This window comes from Montipora capricornis, chromosome 13, assembly GCF_036669925.1.
Source record: "Montipora capricornis isolate CH-2021 chromosome 13, ASM3666992v2, whole genome shotgun sequence".
NCBI lineage: Eukaryota > Metazoa > Cnidaria > Anthozoa > Scleractinia > Acroporidae > Montipora > Montipora capricornis.
In genome coordinates, this window is record NC_090895.1 from 19400144 (window position 1) to 19409510 (window position 9367).

Sequence of the window (9367 nt, forward strand, 5' to 3'; positions counted from 1 at the left end):
CGTGTAACTTGCAACTCGTTGCCTTGGAACAAAGTTGGGGATTTTTGGACACCTATTTTAAGGCAAATAGGGACAAAATTTACGATCAAAGCTGCACGCGCGGGATAATGCAGGAGGTGCGCAACACTCCAAAACCCCAGATCTTAACCAGAGTTAAACACTTTAAGGTCACGAGCATCTGGCTATATATTATATTGTTTTGATATGAGATGTCGATGATACTTGTGGCATGCTAATTTTATAATACTATTATCTTGCACTTCAATTGGCGACATTAATCACTCGCGATAAAATATAACTAGACATGACTCTTTCGGTCAGCACCAAGGACAACGTACCTCAATTCTCGTTAACGTTGCTTTATCGCTAGCGCCACGAATCAAAATGCCTCTGCCCATAGTATCGAAGTATGCGCAGTCGCAGTAAAATCAACCTGCACAACCGTTGGCAACTATTATCGCCTCTGATTTCCGAATCTGCGTCAAATAGCTGGAAGTCTGTATTTTGCGGGGTTCTTGTTTTGAACCAACCGTGGTTATTTTGGTGCTTACTAAAGGACACTGGGGAACAAAATAAAAAAATCTCGCCCTCTAATGCTGTAAATGTGCAAATGTGTCACTTGAAAAAAATAAAAAAAGACAAAAAACTACATTTAATTGATGTATTTTTCATAGTTTAGGAAGACTGAGATGCAATGCGGGGTTTTGAGTAGTTTTGGTTGATTTAAAGTTCTATTTTCTACGACTTTGTCGATGCATCCACTCCGTATTTTAATACTGGTTTTTCTGTGAACCAGATGGCTTTACCCGGAGAAAAAAATCCCTATACCAGAGCCCACACAAGAGGAGGAGATACAACTCCTCAACGAGGACTGCAAGATGGGGAAAGGTCCTGACGTAAATGCAACAGAGGATGGAAAGGGAAGGAATGATGAATTGCAAAGAAAAGGAAAATGAGTGGAACACGGACGAGGAGGAGACAATGGACAGGAAGATGCTAGACAACAAATGAATAAAAGATCAATCTTAAGATAATTAATGCGACTGGCAAGTCAGCTTTGCCAGAGTAACGATGGTTACGTCACGGTGGCTAATGGGGGTTGTGCAGTGGACCATCGTGCCCAGCAACATACAGAATCAATTGCACCACTTCCAACAATCCAAAGAAACCATTCGCAGCATGTGGGAAAAGAGAATTTAAACAGAGCAAGTAAGTATGTCAAGGCACTTTTGCATACATTGAACGTACTCAATAAAGCGCAACCAAAATAAAATTCAATTTTAGTTATTATCTTTTGCCGTGTGCAGGGAGATGATGCAATTATTGCAGGGTAGGCAACATTAGAAGACAATACCCAGCCGCTAGAAGAAGGATGGGACGAAATGGACCGACGCAGGATCCCATCTGGAGCGTGCAACTTCCATACAGCGTCTTGGAAACGGCATTTTCACAAGTAGGTTTATTTTTAGACTAGCACTTCCCGCGAATTAGGTCAAAAAACAAAGGCAGTTCCAGTTCGGTGATCCTATGACGTCAGCTTAATTTTTTGTAATTGGTCATCGGGCTCCTGTGGGAGTCTCATTCGCGGGAAATTCAATCTAAAAATAAATCGTTCTGTGAAAACGCCGTTACACGAACACAGTAGAGTTGTAGGCTCCCGGTCATGGGTTCCTGACCAACGTTAATTTTAACGGGACGGAAACCGTGAATTTACATCATGACTAGACATGAATTATATATTTTAATCGAACAGACCTTTCCACTGCTAAATCTGCTATTTTGAATTTGGGGAAACAGTAGCAATTGCCTAAATTCATTCAGGACCAGTTACGATGTCGATAAACAGATAAAAAAATCAGACCAAACTTTTGGTGATGAACAAAGATATAAAGTGCTAATAATCTGTCTGCTTACAGTTTAATGTTTTAAATTTTCCGTATATTTGCCTGCATAAGGCTTTTCTTGCTAGTCTACAGAGTTTCCTAATCTGTTATCAGTATAAACACCGTATTGCGCGCGCAATAGCGCACCATTTTCCGAATATACATCCTTTAGCGTAGAAAGATCAACGTACATTGACTGCATCAAGATAGCAATACAACTAATTTGTCGTTTGAATGTAATTTCTTGTGAATCTTTAATCATGCGTTTCATTAGCAAGCTCACTCACCTTGGGATCACACATAGTAGAAAAGCAGCACTCGCCTTTTCATTTCATGACTCGGTTAAATGAGGCAACATTATAAACACTCCCTAAATTTGACCGAGCCGTTAGGGTTACAGTCAGGGCAACCTTTACTTACAAAAGGGTCTAGCACCAATACTTGTCTTACACGTGTAATGGATTCAAAAGATAAATATATGTGCCAAACTGGAATAAAAAAGAGTTTATTTATTGCAGAACAGTGCATGACTTGGCCATAAACAATGCCTTCGGATTCAGTTGAAAGCCCTCGTTGCATTGTTTGCGTTAGAAGAAGCCGGAGTAAGCGAATCAAAACGTGGTAATGCAGATAGTCATTTACAAGGGTTTTTGCAAGAAAGCTCGCAGAATGACTTTAGCGATAATGTAAAACGTCAACATGAAATGGATTTTTGTGGATAATTGAAATAGTGACGATATAGAAAAAGTTTCTCAAAACGGGAAAAAGGGCAATCTTTCAAAACGTTCACGTTTCCGAGCGAAAGTTGACGTTCTTCAGGCAAGTTAAAATTGGCCGTTAACAAAATCAGAATCGGACCCGATCGGATTCGATCGGATCGGACTGACGTAACCCGCAGTACATAAACACGTCGCCAGGATCTTCTCTGTCGGTTGGGATCAACAACAAACGAATATCTGATAAATTCCCGCCAAAACTAGACACGGTCATATCTCCGGGGTCAAGATGGAGGAGAGAACGTAAATAAACAATCCGTTCTCGCTCTCGAATTCGCGATTATCCTGAATTGTTCATTTGCTTTGAGTTCACCAGTATATAGATTTAGCCAAGCCTACTGGTCACATTGGCATACATGGAGGGGTGGACGTACGGACGGACGTACGTACGTATCTACGGACGGTTGATGACGTCATGAAGACTTCTCGCATCGATGGGTTACCATATTTTCTTAACAATGGTGCTCCGCTATTATCGTGAATTTAGAAAGGTGAAAGCTTGATATGGGTTATGTGGAATGGTCATTTTTGTTTGAAAAGACAACCCGAGTGTATAGACATAGGGCTCGAACCTGGGAGTATTGATTAACCCGTCACCTAACAACTCGACCACCACTTCCCCATCTGCTCAGGGACAATTTTCAAAGGCCCACCCTCAACCGACAGGCTTTTCGACCGTTTGTTTTCGGTATGGAAATTCTCATTGCTTGTCGTAGCGATAGCGATCTAATTGGATGAATTTCATCTTAGGGCGAAATTTTCATTTATGAAAATAGTTTCGAAATGCCTGTCGGTTGATGGTGGGCCTTTAAGACACTATTTGATACTGTCGTATTATCAATCGCCAACAAACAACATTAAACACAACAAAAGATCGCTTTGACAACTCTTTGAAATCAAAAGTTAGAGCCTGTTCGCACTACCCAAAATTTTGTATGATTTGCTAAAAAATCTGTGAACGAGAGGCCATTTTTAGTGCGAACGATTTTTTGCACCCACCAAAATTTTTGCAAGCGCAATATTAATGAAACTTCAAAGATTCCGTCGACTAGCTTTAGCGGCTGTAGAAATTTTGTCAGGCGAGAAAATCCTTTGTTCCTTGGCATCCATCCGTGAACATGATAGGAAGCTAATAAGAGGCCTGCACGGACTCCATCAGTGTAGTTTTTGCGGTTGCCTCATGTTTGAGCCTAAAAAAGCTATAGCTTTGCTCTGACAAGCATGCTGGTAAGGGAGCTACCCCTTTTGTATGATATTATTGGAGGTTTTAGGTAGATATTTTTCAGAATAGGCTGATTTTCTATGATACTCCATCGTTCCATCAATATCATTTTAATATTATTGACTGGTGGGTGGTGCGCTGTAACAAAAGGCAAAATTATCTCGTTTGTCTTTTTGTTTTGGGTTAAAGACGAAGGTCTGGAGGCAAAATTGATCTCTAACAGACACCTTTCTATCATTGCGCTAGGATAACCGCGCATTTGCATTTCTCAAGTCTCTCTTTAAATGTTGTTTTCGAAGAGTTTGTTCTAAGAAAGCTCATTGCTTCGTCTTCAATGAAGCCATTTTTGATCAAGTTCCTAATTGACATCTTGACTAAAAAACAAATTCGGATCCTCATATGCAAGGCAGTGTGGCCCAGTGATAAGGGCGCTTGCCTTGAGATCCAGAGATCCCGGGTTCAAGACCCGCTCTAACCACTATTTGAATTTGTTCCCGGTAGTCCCTGGTTCAACTTCCTAGCTACACTTGTAAACAGCCAACTGGTTTGCCTCCGGCCAGTTGGCTGGCTGTAGTTTTTGTGCTCTGTTGTTTCGTTGATTGTGTTTCATTGGCCCTGAAAAGCCCCAATGGGGAGCGGTCAATTAAATATGTATTCTATTGTATTGTAACATTACGAAAACAAAAAAATGGTGATTACAAAATTTTCATTTTATTTTTTTTTTGCAAACGCTAAACTCAAAATTACGTCTTAGTGCGAACAGGACCTTAGGCCAAAATTATTAAACTAGCAGGCCTACTTACTCTTCAGCAGCGATATTGTATGGTAGACTTCAATGTATTGAAACATGCGAATTTCGATCCTGTACAATTACATACAACAACAGTTAAGGCCAGTGAAAAACGGCGTAATGGGATCCTTAACATTACGTGACATGTTAAACAGTAAACAATGGCGTAACTTCTATCAAAACAATTACATGTGTAACATTTAATGCCACTAAACAACGGCGTAAAATTACATACTGTAACATTTTAAGACAGTAAACAACGGCGTAATTTCGATCGAAAACAATTACATACTGTAATATTCTAAGCCAGTAAACAACGGCGTATTTCCAATTCAAAAGATTTACATACCGTAACATTCTAAGCCAGTATCTAATGGCTTAATTTCTAGTCGGTACTTTACATAATGTTTTATTTGAGGCCAGTATCTAATGGCTTAATTTCTAATTTTAGTCGGTGTATAGTTTGTTACCGACCATAGCCTTAAAATGTCACAGCATACATGTAACTGCCAAAAGCACGGCAAAACTGTCTAGTCACGTCTTTCCAACACCACGTAATCCATGACAAACTAATATATTTATTTACAGAGGTAGTACAAACAACGCGGGTTGAAACTGAAAAATAAAACGTTCCAGCAAATACAATTAGTTACGTAAAGCAACAGGAAAACGATAAAAGACGATATAATGAACTAACCGAAAACGATGATACTTACATTGTTACGACCATAAACTTATACCAAGGATAACTTAAACTGCTTGAAGCGAACTCGGACTGCCTGAGAGCTAACTGCGCGTAGCGCGACTTCGATTACCGAGAAAAGAAGATCCAAAATGGCTAAAAACATAGGTTTATATACGAAGAAACTAAATTATGCAAAACGAGAAAACTGAAGGTGTAAATGGCAAGCAAAAGAAACGAACGTGCGAAAACTTTAAACAAAAAAGGGAAACAAGACACGCTAACGAGCAGGCTACGAAAAAGCTAATGGGGCGGAGAAACAAACTAATTTAACACAAACAGAACAAAAATAAAGAAAACACGCTAAGATCTTACAATACATGCTGTAAAAACAATATATTAAGCGCCCGTAGATCTTAGTCCCTAATGGTGTTTCTCATGCAATCAAGAAAAACGGCAGAGGAAGGTGTACAAAACTTGCGTGACAAGACGATCGACTAGCAAAACCCGTGGCTAGACTGAGATGTAGATGGGACCGCTAGCAATCAAATCAAATAACGGGTCTGTCATGAATCAATGTGACATCCCATTGCACTTACAATCACTGGGACCACAAGGTTATCGGTGAAAAAAAAAAAAAAAAGAAAAAAAAACAACCTTTTCAATAAAATTTCTGTATATTAAAATTGAACTTCACGAAATAAACCTGATGTCGATGCTCTGGACAATATCAAAGTATTTAAATAAGTGTTCTCGTTTCTTTTCTTTTTTCTTTTGTCTTGTTTTCTTGACTGTTGTTGTTATTGTTGTTGTTTTTTTTTAATGGTTTCCCGAAGCATCAAGAAAAATGCCCAGATTGAATTTTAACGTATTTGCAACAAAACTACCCAGAAGAATACGCAGATAACTAAGGCAATAAATAGACCCATGACCTAGTCAGCCCGTAAATTAATTTAAACTGTTGACATAACTTCCTTCCAAGAAAACCTGACAAGCGGATTTGCGTGGGCCCCTGGAAATTAATTGAGGCATGTGTGACTGCTTTGTTCTGCAATTGATACTTTTGGCAGTGGGAACGCACGCACGCACGCACGATGAATGTGATATTGACTTTACTAACTTTAACCATGGCTCTGTGGCACGGTAAGAGTGGGTTCACTATGTTTGCATTGTTTCAGTTCTGTTACAGTAAACTGATGCAGAAGCATACATGCATAGTTCAACTATTGACTGCTATAATTGAAACGAAGTACCTCAAAGGGGACGAATTCAGAAGATCAGACTTTCCCACTTCACTGTTACGCAAGAATATATATTTTTTCGAGAGCAAGGGTTTGCTGTTCGTCCCGCAGTTGAGCTTTTTGCCTAGTACTTCATCTTTCATAGAAAACTGAACCTTTTCCATAGTACTTTACAAACTGGTCTCTGTGCTTATCCGGTCCTAAAAGGAACTCTTTTGAAAGCGAAATATTGTTGACTGGCACGGGCTAGCCGTTAAATTCAATGACATCAATGGACGGTACTTTGTTTTCGAATACGGAATAGCTCTTAGATTTTGGATTTAAATAGCTTGCAATTAATTGCTAGAGATGGAATTGCGGCTAGCATTGGTTTTAACATACTGCACAATGCGCTGGAAGGAACTAATTTGGTATTCTTATAATTTTTTGTACCGATCCTTCTACATCCATTGGGTTGATGGCTATTTAGCCAACCAAATAGTTTTTAAAAAGGGAAAATACTGTAAATTGAGCGAGAGCGACACTGACTGTTTCATTAAATTATTCTCTTGACTCAGCAAGACGGCAGTAAGTGAAATTCAGGTGACCTAAGAAATTTCCGTCTCAGCACGCGATACCGAAAGTGTCGACAAGTTTATCTTCGTGTTCTTGTCTTTCCAAGAATAAGTTCAAGATCAGTTTACCCCCACCCCCAGTACAAAGAGAACGATGAATGATTAACCATCATTGTCTTCATTTTTCTCAGAAGCATCTAGTTATAAAGAACACGTATGCCAGGTAACCATCAATTTATTAGTGTAGACAAGTCATGAACCTTGTGGCTTCAAATTACTCCATCACACACATATGCAGAGTGCGCAAACATTTCTACTAAGCTCTATGTGCGACCCTTGATTTTAATTAATGCAGGCTAGTAGGAGTATATTGTAACCTCTGCCTTGACCCAAACAACATAAATCCAGTTCTCGTCATATTTGGGGTAAGTGCCTAATTTTAACATTTTCTCGATCATACTTGAGTCAATATGTCCTAGTTGTCACCCGTGCGTGTTATATGAGTGTCATCTACGTACATCATGCTTAGTTCACAATTCATTAAATAATTTAGGAGAAAAACAACAAATGACCGAAAATAGTTCCTGGAGAGTTGAGAGACGCCGCATATTATTTAACAAAAGAAAGAGATCTATTAGCGTAATATTTTTGACTGCGGTCGACCAAATATGACTTACAGAGGCTCGAAATTGTTTCAACACTTAGAAGCCACTCTCTTTAGATCGAATGACGCTACAACACTGCATCACGTAACAGTAATGTTATGGAACTATATGAAACACCAATTATTTCCAAACAAGATGTGATCTTTATTGCGATATAATTATAAGAAGCTACCTTGGCAACGGGAAAGCCCAGCAAACGTACCCTATATTTTGGATTTAGTTGCTCATATTTCAAAACTGAACTCGGCGACCTCCTTTTATATTGCTGGAAAGTAATTAGAAGGCCGTAATGAAACTTTCGGCTAATAGAAAAAAAAAAAAAATTCTGGCTAGCAGATTCAGAGCCACCTATAAAAAAATCACAGAATTAAGGTGGCTTTGAATCCGCTTGACATAATTTTTATTATACTTTGCAGAAAGTTTCATCTTGCCCTTCTGATTACTTTTCAGAATTAAAACATGGAGGGCTACCGTGTTCGTTTTTGCGATATAAGCTACTAATGCCTAGATGAAGGGTGTTTTACAGGGCTTGCCCGTTGCAAAGGTGACATATTGTTAGGTCACAATAATGACTGTATCTTTTTCAGCAAAAATTTGTGCTTCATTTGGTACCACAATATTGCTAATACGTGATACAACGTTGTGGTGCCGATTCGTCAAATAAGAGCGTCACTTGGAGGTTGAAACTGGTTTGAGCCACCTTAAACCGGTTGCGAGATACGGCATATTTCTTTCATTTTGAGAAAAGGATCTCTTGATTGAAGGCTAAGAATCCGTAGCGCAAGTAGAGCCGTGGCAGCGGAATGAATAGATTGGAAAACCTGATTTACATTTACATATTATATTAGACTATAATTTAAGAAAGCGATAAGGAGATCGGCGCAGTAACAAGATAAGCCCTTGCGTGACATATTACACAACATATACCGTACATCACTCATTACCTGATTGTCATTTGATCGAACGGTGTGACCAGCAATTTTGGAGCTCGAGTAACACATTCTTATACACAGCTGCATTCTTGAGAAAGTCGGGAAGAAATTTCCTCAAGGGTAATTGCCTGTGATTTGTTTAGTTTATTCAATTCAGCAGTGAAAGTATTTCATTTGCGGAGGTTGAGCATAACTTTCTGGGCACTCCAGAGAGTTATGCGTTTAAAGCCGCCTTTTCCCTCTCCCCAAACTCAGTGCTTATTTATATTGGTCAGAAATTTACTGTAGGATAGATGACAATATTTAGCAACATTGACTGAGGGGGAGGGGAGTGGGAAGGGGAGTGTAAGTAGGGTTGTGTAAAAATGAACGTGAATTTGTGCACAGTGTCAACAGTTTTGTTCGAGTTTGAAGCTCCGGACCGATGGTAGCAAAATGACGGTTAAATTCGCCTGTTAATTCAGCTGGAGCTCTTATCAATAGACCATATTCGCAATCCCAGTATTGGACTGGAACTAGCTTGCAATGGAGGCTAATGCGGGGAATATATTAAAAAGTATTTGCATTTGAAAAGATTTCCCCGCATTAGCCTCATGCATTAGTCGTGCACCGTAATAGTTGA